This window comes from Moschus berezovskii, chromosome 8 (assembly GCF_049115385.1).
Source record: "Moschus berezovskii isolate FMDL1 chromosome 8, NW_MosBer_1.0, whole genome shotgun sequence".
Lineage (NCBI taxonomy): Eukaryota > Metazoa > Chordata > Mammalia > Artiodactyla > Moschidae > Moschus > Moschus berezovskii.
The window spans coordinates 22,379,454-22,397,101 of NC_142467.1; the positions used below are offsets into that span (position 1 = coordinate 22,379,454).

A 17,648-nucleotide genomic window follows, 5' to 3' on the forward strand; every position below is an offset into this window, starting at 1 on the left:
TTAACTTGGGGTCGCACATAATTAAGAAGCTAAATCTGCTGAGGGGAATATTCTATATTTTAAAAGGCCAATTGTGATCTTATTTTCCAGATCTTATTTTCAAATTATCCACAATGCGGGGTTATACCTACTTTTGAATGCTTGTATTATTGTTGATAGTTTTGGGTTTGTCACAATGTTTGTTATTAAATAATTCTTTAAAATGTTAAAAGGTAAAAATAGTTTCTTTTATAAGGAAAATAATCTAAAACTAAAGTGTACTGTGGTAAAAGTAATCTATTGCCTATGTCTATTTGCTCCTGTAAAATAAGCTGTTACACTTCATTACATTAATTTCAGACATCATGGCAATAAATGTTCCAACAAATAATTTGTTTTGTCAGGACATTTGTGAATCTGGAAAAATTAACTTCCTTTTACCACTATATATAGACATACCTTAATACTCAAAAATGTCAGTGCACCTTTACATTTTTGGATTTTTTTAGAAGTTGTACATTAAAACCTGATATAGATTATCTCTGCCATATTATTAAAATAAATTAATGGTAGTAACAAACTCACCAGATGAAACACAAACAGGCCAACAAATATATTGTAGGTATTAATCTACAAGAAATAATAGCATTTCAGGTAGTGTTTGCTTTGTGACAGTTTGCCATGCTCTCCTATAATAGCAAAAGATTCATCTTATCTGGGCTGATAGTCATAATGGTGATGAGCTAGTTGTACTTGCCTATAAAATCAACCTTCGCCTTTCAAGTGAAGCCTTGGGGCAGACACCTAAATGTTGAACCCACTCTTCTGAGAAAAGCTACTCAGATCAAATAGCCCTGCAGTGAAGCAGGAGGCTTTCTGATTCACACTGCCCTCCCATATTAAAATAGACTAGAGGCACAGTGCAGAACTTAAGGGGAAATGCATCTAGTCATTGGGTTAAGCACACAGTGCTGAAAGGAATTTTTTTAAGTGAGGAAATATCTTTAATTAGCTAGATATTTCAGTATACTGTTATTGTGTACTCTTGTACATCCACATTTTAATTTCCCTAATGTATTTTCCCTTCTTTTCATGATATTAGAATTTTTTAATTTTGTTTAAACATTTTATATAGTCCATAGTTCTACTGGCATGTAATCTGATCTTTTCATGGTTTGTGGACTAGTTGGTATATTTTATCTTTCGCTTAATTGGCCATGGTGTAATTGGCTAGGGAGAGGACGTGCTCAATTCTAGTAACCTTTCCTAAATCTTGAATTAACCCTTTTTTTTTTTTTTTTTGATAAGCAAAAGTATTTGCTTAAACCTTAGCACAAGTATCTTCCTTATCAGTCTCTATTGCTGCTTCCTGTGCAGCTGAAACTCTTCAGGGTAAGTGAAGTCATCAGCTATCGGATAGGGAGGCCTAATGCCTTTGGGAAGTTGGTTTAGTTTACATGTTAATGCCTTGGAGAAAATCCCGTCTAAGGTGTGGAAGAGAGATTGTGGGAAGAGGCGGGGTGGGGGGGCGGAAACCTCCGGGGAAGCTGCCGCCTCGGTAAATATTTCCAACCTGATTAGAAAGTTCATGGCCCCAAGATGAAGTCGAGATTTCAAATACCGGTCATGCGTTTATCATTTTGTACATTACTACCAGTTGAGAAGCGATTCGGCCCCGTTTCTAGCCCTCCAACCTCTCGGGGCCGAAACCCCGCGTATTCAGGGCATGGAGGAAAACCGCGCGCTGGAATCGAGTGGTGGAGGCATCCTGGACCGGAGCTTTTACGCGTGAGTCACGGAGGAGCGCTCAGACCAGTGGAAGAATGAAGTGGTTAACGCGTCTGCAAACGGGGAGGGGGGCGGGGGAAGTCACAAGAGCAACTATTAGGGTCGCGCTCCTATTGGTCAGAGGAAAGATCCCGACTTTAGAAGGACTTTCCCGCTGGCTGGCTCGCCGCGTCCCCCGGGGAAGCGAGCGCGCCGCAGCCGGAGACTCGGCTCTCCGAGCGTCCTCGGCGCCGGGAGAGAGCGAGAGCCGGGAGCCAGCGCTCCCGGTGTCGTCTTCAGCTGGAGCAATAAAGGATTGTCATTAGGTTTGCGTATGGCATGTGCCATTACCCCACCGTAAAACTAAAATTAGCAAAATGTCAGGAATGGAAAGATTGATTCACCCAAGATGCAATTATCATTTAAAAGTGCTTGATTGAGGTACTGATGTTCAGTGATTTATTCTGCATACCATATACATAATTAAAGTAGTGTAGTGGAGTAATTTATCAATCTAGTTGAGACTGGAGGGGTGAGGAGGGAACTGCTGGATGTTTGTTTTATTAAAAAAAAAAAATTGCTCCGAGGTCTGGTCCCGCCCCCCTTTTGCAAGAGTGAAACTGATGATTTCTCCAGCTCGCGAGGCGAGAGAGAGAGGGGAGTCAACGGTTTGGGATTGCGAGGGAGGGAGAGGGGAAAAAAAGGCAGCGCGCGCAAAGGCAAGGGCAAAATAAAGGAAAAGAAGGCAAGAGGCGCTTCATGGGATGGGCCTCTTAGAACCCCAAGCCGTGCGCTCCTTTTTCTTCGCCACCCCCACCCCCCCTCCCAATATCCTTCCACTCCCCCCGCCCCTCGCCTTTTTGACGCGATGTTTCAAAGGCTGTGAGCGGACTCTCCTTTTCCCATTCGTCTTCTGTCACTTCCTTCCTGGACACAGTTTTCTGGACGAGTCTGGTTACTTTTAATCCGGCGGGCCGCCGAGAGCCACTTTCACCTCCTCCTCCTCCCCCTCCTCCTCCCTCTTCCCCCTCGTCCTCCTCCCCTCGCTCCTCCGAGCGGCCTCGAGCGCGCGCGAGTGCGCGGCGCCGCGCGCGCCTCCCCCGCGCGCGCGGTCCTTCCGCGCGCTCGCGCGCGCGCCCGCACACACACATCGTTTCTCCAGCTCTGCTCGCTCTGCTCGCAGTCAGACACTTGAGCACACGCGTACACCCAGACATCTTCGGGCTGCTATTGGATTGACTTTGAAGGTTCTGTGTGGGTCGCCGTGACTGCATGTTTGAATCAGGTGGAGAAGCACTTCAAGGCTGGACGAAGTAAAGATTACTGTTGTCGTGTTTTTTTTTTTTTCTCTTTCTCTCTTTCTCTCTCTCTTAAGAAAAAGGAAAATATCCCAAGGACTAATCTGATCGGTTCTTCCTTCATGTAAGTACCTCTGACATTTCTCCAGGAAATAGAAATAGCTGGGGTATTGTCTCTGAAATCTGCATCAGTATATTCCACAGCACTGGGTCTACCGCTGTGCCTTTTTTGAAGGTTGAAGTTGAGGCTTGTTGTGCATTCTTTTTTCTTAGGTTCCATGATTTTCTTGTGTGTGGCTAGAAGTAACTTTTTAGATAGTCCTATCTGTTTGCTATCAGTTACTGAAATCACTCCTGACTTGTTCTTGTCACATTGGTGTGTTTAAAGTTTCATGAAGTTAGTGCACGTCATTAGCATGTTTGCTATGGTGGAGCATGTGGAGCCTGGTGGACTTTAGAAATTTCACAGAATATTCTGTGACCTTGAAGTACATGCCTTAAGATTTAGCCGGCAGTTCACCGTGGAAAGATGCTCCTGTGAGCCCCAGCAGAGACTCTGATTTGCTTTGGGTTATGCTTCTGAGCCACTAAATCTTGGGATTAGTTTGAGCTAAAGCATGGCTGTCTGTCAGAGTATACCTTTGTGCATCTCCTTCCATTACCAAAGTGCTGGCTTGATGAGGGCTAATGTGGACAAAATGTGATACACTGGCCATGGTAGTCTACACATTTCACAATTCTTGTTGGGACTTCAGTATTTATCGCTGCTGTTTAGGTCAAGTCAGATACATAGCTGTTTAAAAACAAATAAGGTTAAGTCACTGAAATTGCCATCTGTTTGGACTTTGGCTGAAAGTTACCAAACTCAGTGATAAAGTTTGGCACAAAGGAAGTATATACAGACGTGGCACATTGTTTGTTGTGTTATTAAATATTATGCAAGTATTTAAATGTAATAGTAGTGTTATGTCCTTCCCAGAATATGGCTAGTTATTCTTAAAGGAAATTGTATGTCTGAAACATGTCTGACTATTCTAGGTCCAGTAGTTACCATTTTGGGGAAAAGCCCTTTTTCTTCACATTTTAGGAATGTGTGTCCTTTGTATAAAATTCCTTTATATGTAAATGCTGACAGTATAATAAGTAGAATCAGGCTTTCTGCCAGTTCTCTAACCAGTCCTCAGTGGAGAATTGCTTTGACACAAAGTGCATTTTACTATTGTGAATCTGATTCTAACTCTAATAGTAACTGTCTTGTGAAATGGTTAGTGTCTGCATGTATTTTCCAAGTGCTATGAAAGGAACTCTAGCTGCCTCATTATACCAGTCAAAAAGAGTGACCAGCTTCTTTTTCACTGGCACTTTGCAATAGAATTGTGGTTGCAAAGTAAAGATGTTTATATAGAATATAATAACTCTGATCCCTAAGGACTTGGTAAGACATGGAAATATGACCACCTGTGAACCCGATTTAACCCCTGTATTGAATACTAATTTTAGCTTTAAAGAGATTTACAATCTCCAATTTGAAACTAAAACATTTAATTTATAAAATAATATCAGTTTTGGCCAGTCTTTGAGAACATTCCGTATGTACCAATATGGCACAGGCAGTTTTGGTTGAATATCGTGCAGTTAATAAACCATATTATTGTCTTCCAGTGTGTGCATGAAATTATTTATCAAGATTAAGAGGTAGTTCTAAAGCAAGTAGAATCAGAATTTGACAGATAAAATGAGATGTACCTGTCTAATGTCTTATCTCAAGAGGGAAAACAAATCTCTAAAATCAAGTATCTCATTCTATTTGTAGGAAAGTATATTTGGCTATGTATTAGACTTCTAACTCAATCCTAAAAGTTTTCATCAAAACATACTTTAAACTCAGTGTTTGTTTAAAATATCATCCCCTGGCCAAGTTAAGGAGACAATAGTTGGCAGTTATCTTTCCTTCGGATTTTACTAAAGTTTTATAAAAATCTACTGTTTTTTACTAATGCAGTTCACGCAGCTTTGGAGTATTTGTGGCATATTTTCCAGACTTCTTACTAAAGACAGTATTTTACCTCATTCATTAATTACATTCTGATTGCTGTAGAATATAGTGAAAGACAATATTAAAGATGTAACTTTTATTAAATTTTATTTTATTTCTTAGTTTTTAATAACAAATGAGCACTTTATAATAATAAGTCAATTTTTGAGCTTTCCGGAGCTGTTCATACTTTAAAAGTATGCAATCATATATGTGAACTCTTCAGAACAAAAACATATTAAAATTAAATACATGAAATTTAAATAACAAGGACTTTACTCTACCTTGCCTCTTTTCTTCTTTGTAAACATATTCAGTTTTCAAAATCTAGGGGAAATGGTCCCTTCCAAGAGGCAGAGGGACTATCTAATGATTCAAAATTGAATCCTGGAAAAACATCATGTTTTATATTTTTCAGATGTCTATGAGCTTCTTCCTTGGCCCTCACTTTACCAGATCAATAAACTGCATAACACTACAACCATATCTTTTCAATGAATGATTTATTGTATTTAAACTTCTTTTATAAAACAACTGAGTTAAAAAACTCCTTGGCATTTGTTAGCATTATATTTCAAAACTTTCTTCTGTTTATTGTAGTATATTTTGTGGTTTTATTTCCCAACTCCACATGCGGTATATTTCGAATGTATGAAATCTCAGAAAGTGACAAAAATGGGGAAATATCTGTGCAGCGACACTTGTACTTCATAACAACAACAAAAAAAAGAGTTCTTAAATAGAGAACCCTGGCTTCAGAAACATGATTCAGAATAACATGGGAGAATTTCATATGCAATTAAGGATCACAGAGAGGACTTTAAAGAGACTATTAATAAAGTTCTACTTTTTTTCTTTTTTCCCAAAGCACATCCTCTGAGAAAACACCACGCAAATTAATATCTAAAACTTATAAAAATGCACATATTCATTTTATGAATATAGTGATTGCCTGGACACAATGAAAGATTTAATCACTGGTGCTCAGTCTGTGCTGCATGTGGAAGGGTAGGTGATTAAGATCCCATCCTCAGCACTGTACCTTAATCTCATGGGCGCGTGGACTGCCCTGCACTCAGTAAAGCCTGACTGTTCACCGAGATCTGTCATCTTTAGGAAATCAAACCAGATTACAGAGGCGATTCACAAAACCAGGAGCGACAACAGAGTCTGTGCACCTTACAAAAGGCGGATTACGCAGTTCACATGTTATTTTGATAGGTCAAAGATAAAAGCTGATTGTTGAGGAATGGCAAGACACTCCAATTTCAAATGATTGCTAGATAAGTATAACACGACCCTGTTGCTTTATCATTATGAAGAGCCATTCAAACAGTAGAAAACTCAGTTTTCAAACGTCAGACTTTCAATAGTGAAATAAGGAAAAACATGTACTTTATATATACATCCTCACTGCTTTCATTTTAAGTTCCATCACTTCTTTTGGAACAGACTGCAAATTCTGGATGCTTATATGAAGCAATTATTACTATAAGGTTTAATTTCAGTAGACATTTTCTGAGGCATTGTAGAGAGCACAAAACAGAATTTGCCAGAAATAAAACATACACTCATGGTATTGAGTAACCAAGCAGAAAATGCATGGTAGTCAATAGCTATTATGTTATTCTGTTACCAGATATATTCTTCACAAAAATGTGAAATTACATAGTTAATGAATCTATATATTTGAAACAGACCTTGATAGGTGTTTCTCGGTTAAAGTGTATCTATTTCATGAATATTTTATAAAGGTCATTCTTTACAACAAAATGTGATATTTTCAGAGTTTATTTCAGAGAAAAAGTTTTGGTTTACACAATAACATTTTGAAAACCCCTACTTTTTATGCATCCAACTCTACAGTAATTTCTTGCTTCTTTAAAAATTGAAGTCCTTTTTTACCCAACTGATGCCTCCTAGTGTTTCACACAATAAAACACTAATGAGTCACCCATAAATGTAAACATTGCATTTTCATTGCCTACATCTTCTGTGATAACATAAAATTAATATTTATGTGTTTAATTTTCTGTGCATTGTTATGAGAAGATAGGAAATTCCAGTGAATGAGATGTTTCATCTGAATGGATTTGTGGTACACACTTGCAGGTTTTCTTTAACCATAACAATATCTTACTAAGTTTTAATAAGTTTATAACAATCAGCTCCAGTTTATATACTCACTGTTTATATTCACTCTTATTCCAAGTGATAAAACATAGGCAGAGTAGTAGAGCTTCCATTTTGTAGGCCTGAAAATTATATAGCTGATTTCATCAGCAAATGCCTGATGAGCAAATTGCAAAGGGACTAACCATTTAAACACTGGATATCTTTAAAAAGATATAAAAGTTTGCTCATTTGGTGTCTTTACACTTGCAAATTTCTGTGTAAATGTGGAATTAGAAAAGAGGGCTTTGGAAAATATAAAGTAAAGATTAAGGTATAGATACCTACAAATATGAAGTATATCACATTATTAGAAAATAAGATTAGAAATAACTTGCTCTGGGAACATTGCCTTCTATATAATAGAAGGAAAACTTGTTAGAGGACAATTTTCATGACCAAAAAACTGTCAAACGCACAAGCTAGACAATACCAACTTTGGTGTGAGTTTTCTGTCATGAGAAGAGTGAGCGTAGACTTTCAATATTCATGCACTTACGTGATTTCAGACAACTTTCTGATTCCACTTATGAAGGATGGATATTTCAGTTTCTGGGTATTTTTTCCTTAAAGAATTTATGAAAGGGAGGAAGCATTCTTCTAATGGGTCTTAAGTTCAAAGGCTGCACTCAGAAACCTGTAACATTTATGGACCTCCTCCTGAGTTGTCATACACACACAGGTGCCCAGAAACGCTCACAGATTTCTTCCATTAACACTTACAAGTGTTCTGAGTGTCCAAACATAGACACTAGGCAGAGGCTGAACATAGTTCATTTCTGTTACCTCTGTATGCATCATTTAGTTGTCCCAAAACACGTGCATTTTAACAATATTTGACCCTCATTTAGGATTTTCTAGTTTGGTCTGTAATACAGGGCTATTCCAAATCTTTGCATATTGGACACATTTCAAAGAATGTTAGGGGGTGTGTTCCTTTCGTTCGAGGAAGCAAACATGTAGAAAGGGGTGGATCTTTCCCACAAGAGCCACATTTCTTCCCTTGGAGAATTGAAGCAAATATGTAAGTGAATAACAGCATGAGAAAGAAAATAATTTCTAATCATTTGCTGTAGTTAGCGAGCAAAGGAAACTGTCAGATTTTTCTTAAAAGCAATTCTTGTTGATAACCTCTCTCACACTGAAAAAAAGTCTATACTGAAAAATAGTCTATGAAAATTTTGTTCTCTTGATATTAACTTCTATAAAGCCCACTGGAATTAATTTTGCTTAAGACAAGATCTCAGTAGTAACTATTTTACAGATGTGTTGAGGCATAAAGAAATAAAGAGAGCTAAAAACACCCTTTCGCGACCTCGCTTAAGAATAAGTAGATAGCATCAATAGTTTTTGTCTGTGCAAGAAAAATAATTATGAAAAATTCTGTAACAAAGAATATCATTAGAAAAAAGATTATCCAATATAGTATTATCTAACATTGCTTTGGAATTATTTTAACATTAACTACAAAAAGGAAAGTAATATTCCTACTAAATACGGAAATTATATGATACCTGTTATATAAATATTGGGGTGTGAGGTGGTAATATGAGTAGCATTCATTTGTCTTCACCATAAAGCATTCTTGTACCTTGTCATTATATTGCTTCAGTTAAATCTCTGTATTTATTTTTTAAATATAGCCAGTTGTAAACAAAGTTTAAAGTATACATGAAGATTGTCTTCTAAGGACATGATAAAGGAAATCGGTGATCTTACAAGTGATAGAAACAGTAAACCTATTACAGGCAGATTTCTGCAGGAATCATTACTCTTTAATAATGCAGATGTTATAGAGACTTTATTAATTCTTAATGCTGTAAGTTTGAAATGAATGGAACAGTGTTGTTCATCCTGCAAGTGGTTGCGATTCATGTGGAATGACAATGCAAATCTTCTAGTAATGATTTAAGTAAAGTACCTTGAACTTGTTTCTAGAGACTGGAGATACTGATCTCTGAAGCAGTCCCTGGTGAGAACCTGCTTTTTCCAAAAGACTAGCCTGAGTATGGTCTGGTTTTCCTCTTGTATCTTGTTGTCATAGATGAGATGCACATGAAGAATTTATATAAATTGTTCTTAGATACCATGGATCTCTAGCATATTGGATATAAAAAGCGATAGATAATGGTCTTGATAGAATGTGAAGTGGTTTTTAAAAACAGCTAACAGCTATCCCTCTCGCTTTTTCACACGTCTGTGATTCTTTCAGCAAGTTAGAATGATAGCACGAGAATGCATCTTTACTGGAACCCTGAAAATAGGCAGCTTTGGCTTTAGATATGCTTATTTATTTGCAAAATTAGGAAATAGATTCACGAGCATAAATAAGTGGGGACAGATAAGGAAATTAGTCTCCTACTTAATAGAGTAAACATGACTTTTTTTAACCTTCTAATTAATTGTTGACCATGCGTGAGGTATACAACCAAGGCTTATTATGGAAAGCTGGTATTATTGCTTAATGTAACATGAGGGATTGGGGTTTCTTTAAAGTAATTTTTGAAGATGTGATTATTTAGCAGAAATATTCACTGGAGCATTTTATTTTTAGAAATCATGGTCACACAAGGAAACCTTTATAGGACCGACTACCTAATTGCAGTCAAAAATCTCTTTAATGAATGAACACACACACACACATAGAAGGACACACATTTTAAGAATATAATGGCCCTATATTTTTCAGCTTTCTGGCCACATTCTTTATATCTGAACAGAACGTACGTGTCTAAGCAGATGTTTTAAGTTATATCCTTCATGTAGGTGAGTCTGTAAATGTACCATTTAACTTAAATGGCTTTGTGGGAAGGTAGTTTGAGGAGTTTAAAAAGGGAGGAAAAAAAAAACAAAACCCTCCAGTTACTATAGTTGCAGCTCTTTTCTTTTTAAAAACAGTAATTACACTCAGGATAAAGAAAGAAAAATAAACTCTTTTAATTCTCTGTAACATCCACAGTTTCTGAGGTAGAGTTCTGGTGTATTTTTATTTCTGAATATGCAGGGCAGGTACTGGCAGCAGAGCTACAAAATGAAAACTTCCTGGCTGCAGACCAGACACAGCACACAGTGCCACATCTTAAACTTCCCCTCTTCTGTCTCCGAGTGATTTCAGTCCCAAGTAATGTCCTTTTTTCCCCTTGCGTAGGCTAAGGACCAGAGGGCCTTCTTCCTGGGCACTCGCTCTGGGAAAGGAAAAGCATAAGGTTTCCCTTCTTTAACTTGAAAACTCTGCCTCTTAAATCACTGAGACATTAACTGCAAAGTGAGTTCAGCATGTTTCTTTTTGCTTCCCCTGGAGCAATTTAGAATGCCTGAAACAATAGGTGTAAGATAGAAATGAGCCCTCCTCCCCAGCCTCCCCTCCTCCAGCACACACAGGCCCAATCAGATGTCTGTATTTTTTTTGTTTTGCTGAGAAAAATATGATATCTTTTCAATGAAGCTTGTGCATTATATTCCAGATATGTTAGGTCATTTTGTGATGCAAATTAACATTGAGTGGTTTTTGTACTTATCTCAGGGAAATAGCAATGTTCTACCACAATATGTGGCACTTCAGTCTCTTTTATTGATAAACACTCACACTTTTAATGATTACGAGGTCAAAATAGAAAGAGAGAAAAAATGGGCTTTGGTTTGAGATTTGGTTTATGTTCTTTATTTGAAAGGTGCATTGTGGGTAGTGTATTTATTACCATGCAAAATACATCAGTTTCTAAATATCTGCATTAATATTCTTTGCATTTGAAATTGTAGTGTGAAAGCTCATAGTTCTTGTAAGATATAGTAAAAAAAAAAAAAAGTTGTTAAAACCATTCTTTAATTACCAGTTATATTTTCAACCATTAGCAATGTGATTTTTAAAAATCCTATTAAAAAATAATTTCTAGCTGCCATGGCTCCTTTCAATCTGTAGTAGAATTCTGATTTGTGGGAAGTGGAGTCAAATTATTGCCAGCACACCTTTCTAAAACTGGCCTTCTGTTGTAGAAGTGCATTAAGTGAAAGCCTTAAGTAGAAAGTATTACTATGTAATAAATATTTGTTCCAACTTTATTTTTAAACTAGATTATTGATTTCACAGTATACAAATAGCATATACATGTTAGTTTATTCATTAACCCACTAAACCAGTTATTAATTGCCTGTATAAAATTTACCACATCAGACCAATAGTTAATTTATTTCTCCTTAAACTAAAACAGATAAGAAAGATAAGTTTAATTATGTTTGAATATTAAGAAACTATTTTCTGTGGATGCAAATATTTCCTAATAAAGTGTTAAGAAATTAACACAGCATGGACTTTAAAAGGAAACTTGTGAGGGTATGATCACAATGGCTTTTCTTGGTGTTATGAGTAAGGGCCCTATACCTGGCACACTTTCAAACCCCATTAACAAGAGGAAAAAATGTTAAACTTTTTTTACATAGGTTAGTATACATAGGAGTCAGTAATTTTTGATATTTATTTTGTACAAAATTAGACAAAATTCTATTAAAATTCAGATTCAACCTTTAAAACTATGCTTTCATTTAGGATATGGTACGAGATGTCTTTATATTCTTGGAATTCTCCCGAACCATAATATAATTTGAATCATCACCGCTCAATAAATATTGTTAGACACACTGTAAAGTTTCAGTTGTTCAATATGTGCCCTGGATAAATTTTTAATAGAAAATGGATTGTCTTGCTATTTAAATATTACAAAACTATGCCTGATTAAAAGATTAATTTCTTGGAGGTTCTTAAAGTAGGTAATTCGCTGAGCAAGAAATAAAAAATTTTTAAACAGTTATTGAGTAAATTAGCCTGCACTTTTTTAAAGCTGCCTTATTTCTGTTCACATTTGAGGAGACTTAAGTTGTCAGAGGGTCTTAAAGCAAAGGTTCGGTGGTTGAGAAAGTTGGTCTTTTCACCCTTCTTTTGTAACAGTTAAATATATTTATAAAAGGTAGAAGTCCAGACCTTCTTTCATCAGGGTTACTTTTCTTAACTAAACGAAGACGAACAAACCTGGCTATTTTTTTTTTTTAGAAGTGTATCCATTCATTCATTTCTATTTTTTATTAGAAGATCACTTTTAACCTAGCATCTGTCTAGGTTGTTGGTTAAGGAAATAATTTTGGCTACATTTTTCTTTTCTTTCACCATTGAATGTTTCTCCCCCTTAGAAAAAACAGAAAGAAAATTTCACTATGACATTAATAGATTTGTGAAGGGCCGGGTAGGATACTCAGAACCATTGCTTGTTTCCATATAGTCCTTTGGTTGAAATGAATGGCCAGTGTCCCTTCTGGGACTATTTGATCCTTCTTGAGTTAGCCTGAGCGCCATGTGATATTTTTTGACTTCTCTCGTGTTTTAGCTTAAAAATCAAAGAATTCTTGACTTTCCTTCTTTCTTCTGTTTTTCGATTCTCTCTTGAGTTCTCTTCCTGCTTCAGAATATTGGTATTGTGAGAAAGCAAGTGCACTTTTATCTTGTTTTCACTACACATGTGAGATCATAGAATTGTTTCAGGTGTTAACTTATCTTCTGACACTTGAGAGATTGATGTGGTTCATCACAGCCCAATGCCATGTCACAAAAGAGCTCCAGACACTGATCTTGAAGCAGCAAAGACTACAGAATGGTGTCTTTGTAAGGAAGCAGTGACGGCTTTAGAGTCAGCAAATGGTGCGTCCCTGTCAAAAATGCATAGTGTTACGAAGTCTGAGGAGATGGTACAGTTATTGGACTAGTTGAACCAAATTAGGCCTTGATTATGTTCATTGAAATGCTGGGTCAGAGCTCCAAAGGACGTGTGTGTACGTGTGTGTGTGTGTGTGTGGAGGAAAAAATGGGTTGAAAAAAATGCAAAGAGAGTGAGAAACAAAAAGTACGAGAGGATAAGGATGACTGCAAGAGAAACCCAGTTCTCTTGATTTGCAGACATAGAGTTTGAAGACCTCATTGTTATACTTAATATAATTTCTTTAATTTTACATATGTGTGCTATTAGACAAATAGACCCGAAAGCAGTAAACAGTAATGGTTAAAAGCGAATATCAAACTGGGTTCAAAATCCAGTCTTCCATTTACTGGGTAGTGACTATAGGTAGGTTACTTAACCATCAGAAAGCATTGTCTTCAGCATCTGTAAAACGGGAATAATAATACCACCCATCTCTTAAAGTTGTAAGGATTAAACAGGATAATACATATAAAAATCAATGTAAGTGATCAGTAACTAGTAAGTTATTACGTTGTAGTCACTAAGCTGTGTCCAACTCTTTTTACAACCCCATGGACTGAAGCCTGCCAGGCTCCTCTGTCCATGGGATTTCCCAGGCAAGAATACTGGAGTGGGTTGCCATTTCCTTCTCCAGAGGATGTTCCCGACCAAGGGGTCAAACCCACATCTCCTGCATTGCCAAGCGGATTCTTCACCACTGAGCCATCAGGGAAGCCTGAATTATTATCACAGGACTACACTATATTTTAATAATTTTATCTTCCTGCCAATGATGAGCATTTAGAAATGCTTGGTGGGAATCATTATTTTGAATATTTTGTCAATAATACTTTCATACCATTAAAACTGGGTCACTTTCAGGTCAAGTCTCTAATTCTGACGTTACATGAGGTCAGAGCTAATGATCGCTCAGTACAATATACTTCAAGAAAATCAAAATCTTTCACAGATCAGATGTTATTAATAAATATCACATTATTTTTAGAACCAGAAATGGAACCAAAGAAACCAAATAATTTCATCTATGAGTTTTGTAAGTCGTTTGGAAGTTCTGAATTCCAGATAGATTACTGCTTAGTTTTAATAAAAATTCATTTTAGAGGAAGTATTTGAGATACATAGAGTTGTTACATGATTTTAATAGTGGAAACAACATCACCGAGAATTCTGAAGGGTTTTTTCCTCTTAGCATTAGTATGAACAACTTTTGAAGGATTTATTAGTATTCTTTTTCTTATTACATAATTTTGACTGTATGTGGAGACAAATTAATTTGTGAAGACTGTCATTTTACTCATCTTTCTATTCCTTCACAATCACTCTTGCATATTATAGGTATTCTATAGAGATTTGTTGAATAAATTAGTAAATTTTGTTCACTTGTAAAGATAAAATATATTTTATTGAAAGAGTTAAAACAAATAAAAAGCACCTCTATTGTCCTTTTTCCCCTTTTATCTATCCGTTTTTAGAGGCATTATTCATTGTAGTCATTGTTTATCAACTTTGAGATGATGAAAAAATGAACTTAATTTAAGCATTTTTCTTTATATAAGAAGAAATACAAAGTAGTACAGAAAATGCAGACGTTTACCTGAGGAGTATACCTTTTGATAACACAAACAAGCAAATTTAGGTAAGATGTGGATGAAAATGGGAATAAATCTGGTCTCAGAGTCTGCCTACCCCTTTTTTGTTCCACTTTTATATTCACTTAATTTCTCAAAAAAAAATCATATTTTGGGTGACAGGTAGTGTTGATGAGGCTTGCCCTGTTTAGGCAGCCTGTGGAGTTGCAACTACTTAAAATTATTCTCATGCTCTTGAATAACACCGCTCCAGTGTGCATCTTGCATTTCAGCTTTCTTTTCTAGCCCTGTTTTAATGCCTGGATAAAGAGTGCTCATTGCAAGGAATACTTGCAGAGTGGACTTCCCTATGGTAGAACAGCATGGACAGCTCCCAACTCTGCAATCAAGGATGCCTCTAAAAGCGTTTATTTAAAAATAATAATAATAGTAATAATAAGTCTGCATGAAGATGATGGAGCCCGCTAAGGCACATGGGCTTAGAGAATTACTCCCATCTGCACCCCCTCCCCCTGCTCAGTAGCCCTTTCCAGGGTTATGATTACTGGAAAATGGCTGTTAATCACCAGATTTTTTTTTTTTTTTGACTGCAGCTGCTTCAGTCAGACTACTGATGTATTAAACAACTTTGTCTCTAGTTTAAAATTTGCATTGTATACTGTATAGAATAAATTTTCATTGTAATCAGAGCATCCAAGAGAATTTACTGATATGATTTATAGAAGCACATTTGTTTTTATGTGTGGACCTCTCTAGTGCTATTGAGCCTACTGTTTAAACAATATTGTGGTTGATCAGCGTAAAATCAAATACTGTAGCACTATTGTGTGCAAGCAGCATTTACGATAGTCACATTTGCAGAATGTTTGAATTGTGGTATCTCTAGGACTTGGCAATATAATAGCCATATAATTCAGAACTTAATCCAGATTATTTAAAATTTGATTTGAACCTGAAAGGGTTTTAGAAGTTTAGCATTCTCTTACCAGAATGTGGTAGAGTGGTTTGGCCTCTTTTTCTACCCAGATGCTTATTAGATTTGCCATAATTTGAAGAAATAATCTACAACTTGAGTCAATATTTATTGCAAGGTCAAGGAACTCTACTCCATGTTATGTAGCAACCTGGATGGGAGGAGAGTTTGGGGGAGAATACATAACACTTTGCTGTCCACCTAAAACTGTCACAACGTTGTTAATTGGCTGTACTCTGATGCAAACTGAAAAGTTTAGTAAAAAAAAATTTAGTACAAGGAGAGGACAAAACAGCTCTAACTTACAAAGGACCCTTTTAAAACACATTCTTACATGTTAAATTGACAGGCTACAAGAGGAGGTTGGATGAAGTTCATCATGTTGGAAAGAATGTTTCAATTAAAGTTGAGCACTTTCTCTTCCAGGTCTTTTTTTTCTCCATTTTTTATTTGCTGTGCCAAGGTATCCATGTGCGTTTTTCCACTGTCATCTGGCTCATTCCCAGCAGATGCACACAATCTGTTCTGCTGTCACTAACAGGGTTCGGTTTATGAAAAGAATGTGTCAGAACATGCCACTATAGTCACTTTTACAGGTTTTTTTAAAAGAGTAACTGAGAATATATGCATTGCCCTAGTTTTATTGTACTCAGCTTTAAGAGATTTCTAAGAAACTTTTATAATATTCAGAAACCAAAAGCTTTCTTCCAAACATATTTTTGGCTAAATATTTGCTTTCTATTAAAAATAAAATTTTAAAAGTTCACAAACATCTATGATGATGAACAAAATGTATTGTATTTAAATTTTAGAGTAGGTTTTTATAGGAATATTTAAAATAGACCAAAGATTTTTATGAAAAATCAAATTTCTAATTATAGAATTTATCTTATAATCATTAAATTACATATACTAACAACAAGCATACTCTCCTACTCAAATCAAGGCTTTATTTTTAAAAATATCGTGACATACTGTTTAGTATCATTATTTGACTTGATAGATAATGTTGATTTCCTTAAGTCTTTGATACCATTAAATTGAATCAAAAGCAGTTAAATTATCAAATACATCTTTATTCTGTATAGCGACCTTTGATAATCTGTACTCTCAAAGTAACATTTTTTCCTTCATAGATATCCACGTTTTAAAAGCATAATAGGTAAATATTTCTGAAGTTTATTTGTTAAAGCGTCTCTATTCCTGTCATATTCTAAATAAACAGAATTTTGTTGTCTTCTCCGTATAAAACAATTTCTCTGGTTTTATGTACAAGTAAAGAAAAATTGAGCAATGGAAAGGTGTATTTATTCTTGGAAAAAATGAACTCAATAAGTTAGCATAATTTGAAGTTTATGAGTAGTAAGTACATACTGCATATATATGCACATGTGGCTAGATAATGGATGCACATTTACTTTTGTGTGCAGATCATGGTACTAAAGTTACCTCCCAGAATTGAAGATTTTTAAATGTACTTAAGTGTTAATTTTAGATTTTTAAGATAGTTTTTGATATGAAGATCAATTCAAAGTTTGGGAAATTAAAAAATTTTTAATCAAAGTTGTAATTCATATGAACTAAAATGAAGATTATTAATGAATAATCACACAAATTAAGCATTAATTATATATTTATGGGCTTCCCTCATAGCTCAGTGGTAAAGAATCTACCTGCAGTGCAGGAGGCCCAGGTTCAATCCCTGGGTTGGGAAAATCCCCTGGAGAAGGGCATGGCAACCCATTCCATTACTGTTGCCTGGAGAATTCCATGGACAGGAGCCTGGCAGGCTACAGTCCATAGAGTCACACAGAGTTGGACAGGACTGAAGCAGCAGCAGCAGCAGCGTACATTTATATAAGAAAACTAGTTATTAGGTTTCTGTATGAAGAAAATTCATGAAATATATTTTAAGATATAAGCTATGTCAAAACTTTTTTCTGATTACACAACTGATATACTGCCACGTATAGAGACCTTCTTCAAACAGCTTCACAAATTTTAGCAAGAAAATCATTTTCTTGGCACGCATTGGCTCTCTTGTCACGTGATATAGATTAATTGCTAAATTATCTTTATAGAGTTATATCA

General features: G+C 35.9%; 1 protein-coding gene across 8 annotated transcripts in view; it reads left to right on the forward strand.

Moving 5' to 3' along the window:
* Positions 1–17,648, forward strand: part of MEF2C (myocyte enhancer factor 2C) — a 180,384-nt gene that overhangs the window by 18,707 nt on the left and 144,029 nt on the right. For 2 of the 8 annotated variants that reach the window (XM_055429055.2, XM_055429056.2), the window contains exon 1: positions 2,900–3,168. The exons of the other annotated variants lie outside the window; for them this stretch is intronic. The gene's annotated coding sequence lies outside the window, so the exon portion shown is untranslated. Of the gene's footprint in view, positions 1–2,899; positions 3,169–17,648 lie in introns of those variants that run through there. 8 annotated transcript variants of the gene reach the window in all.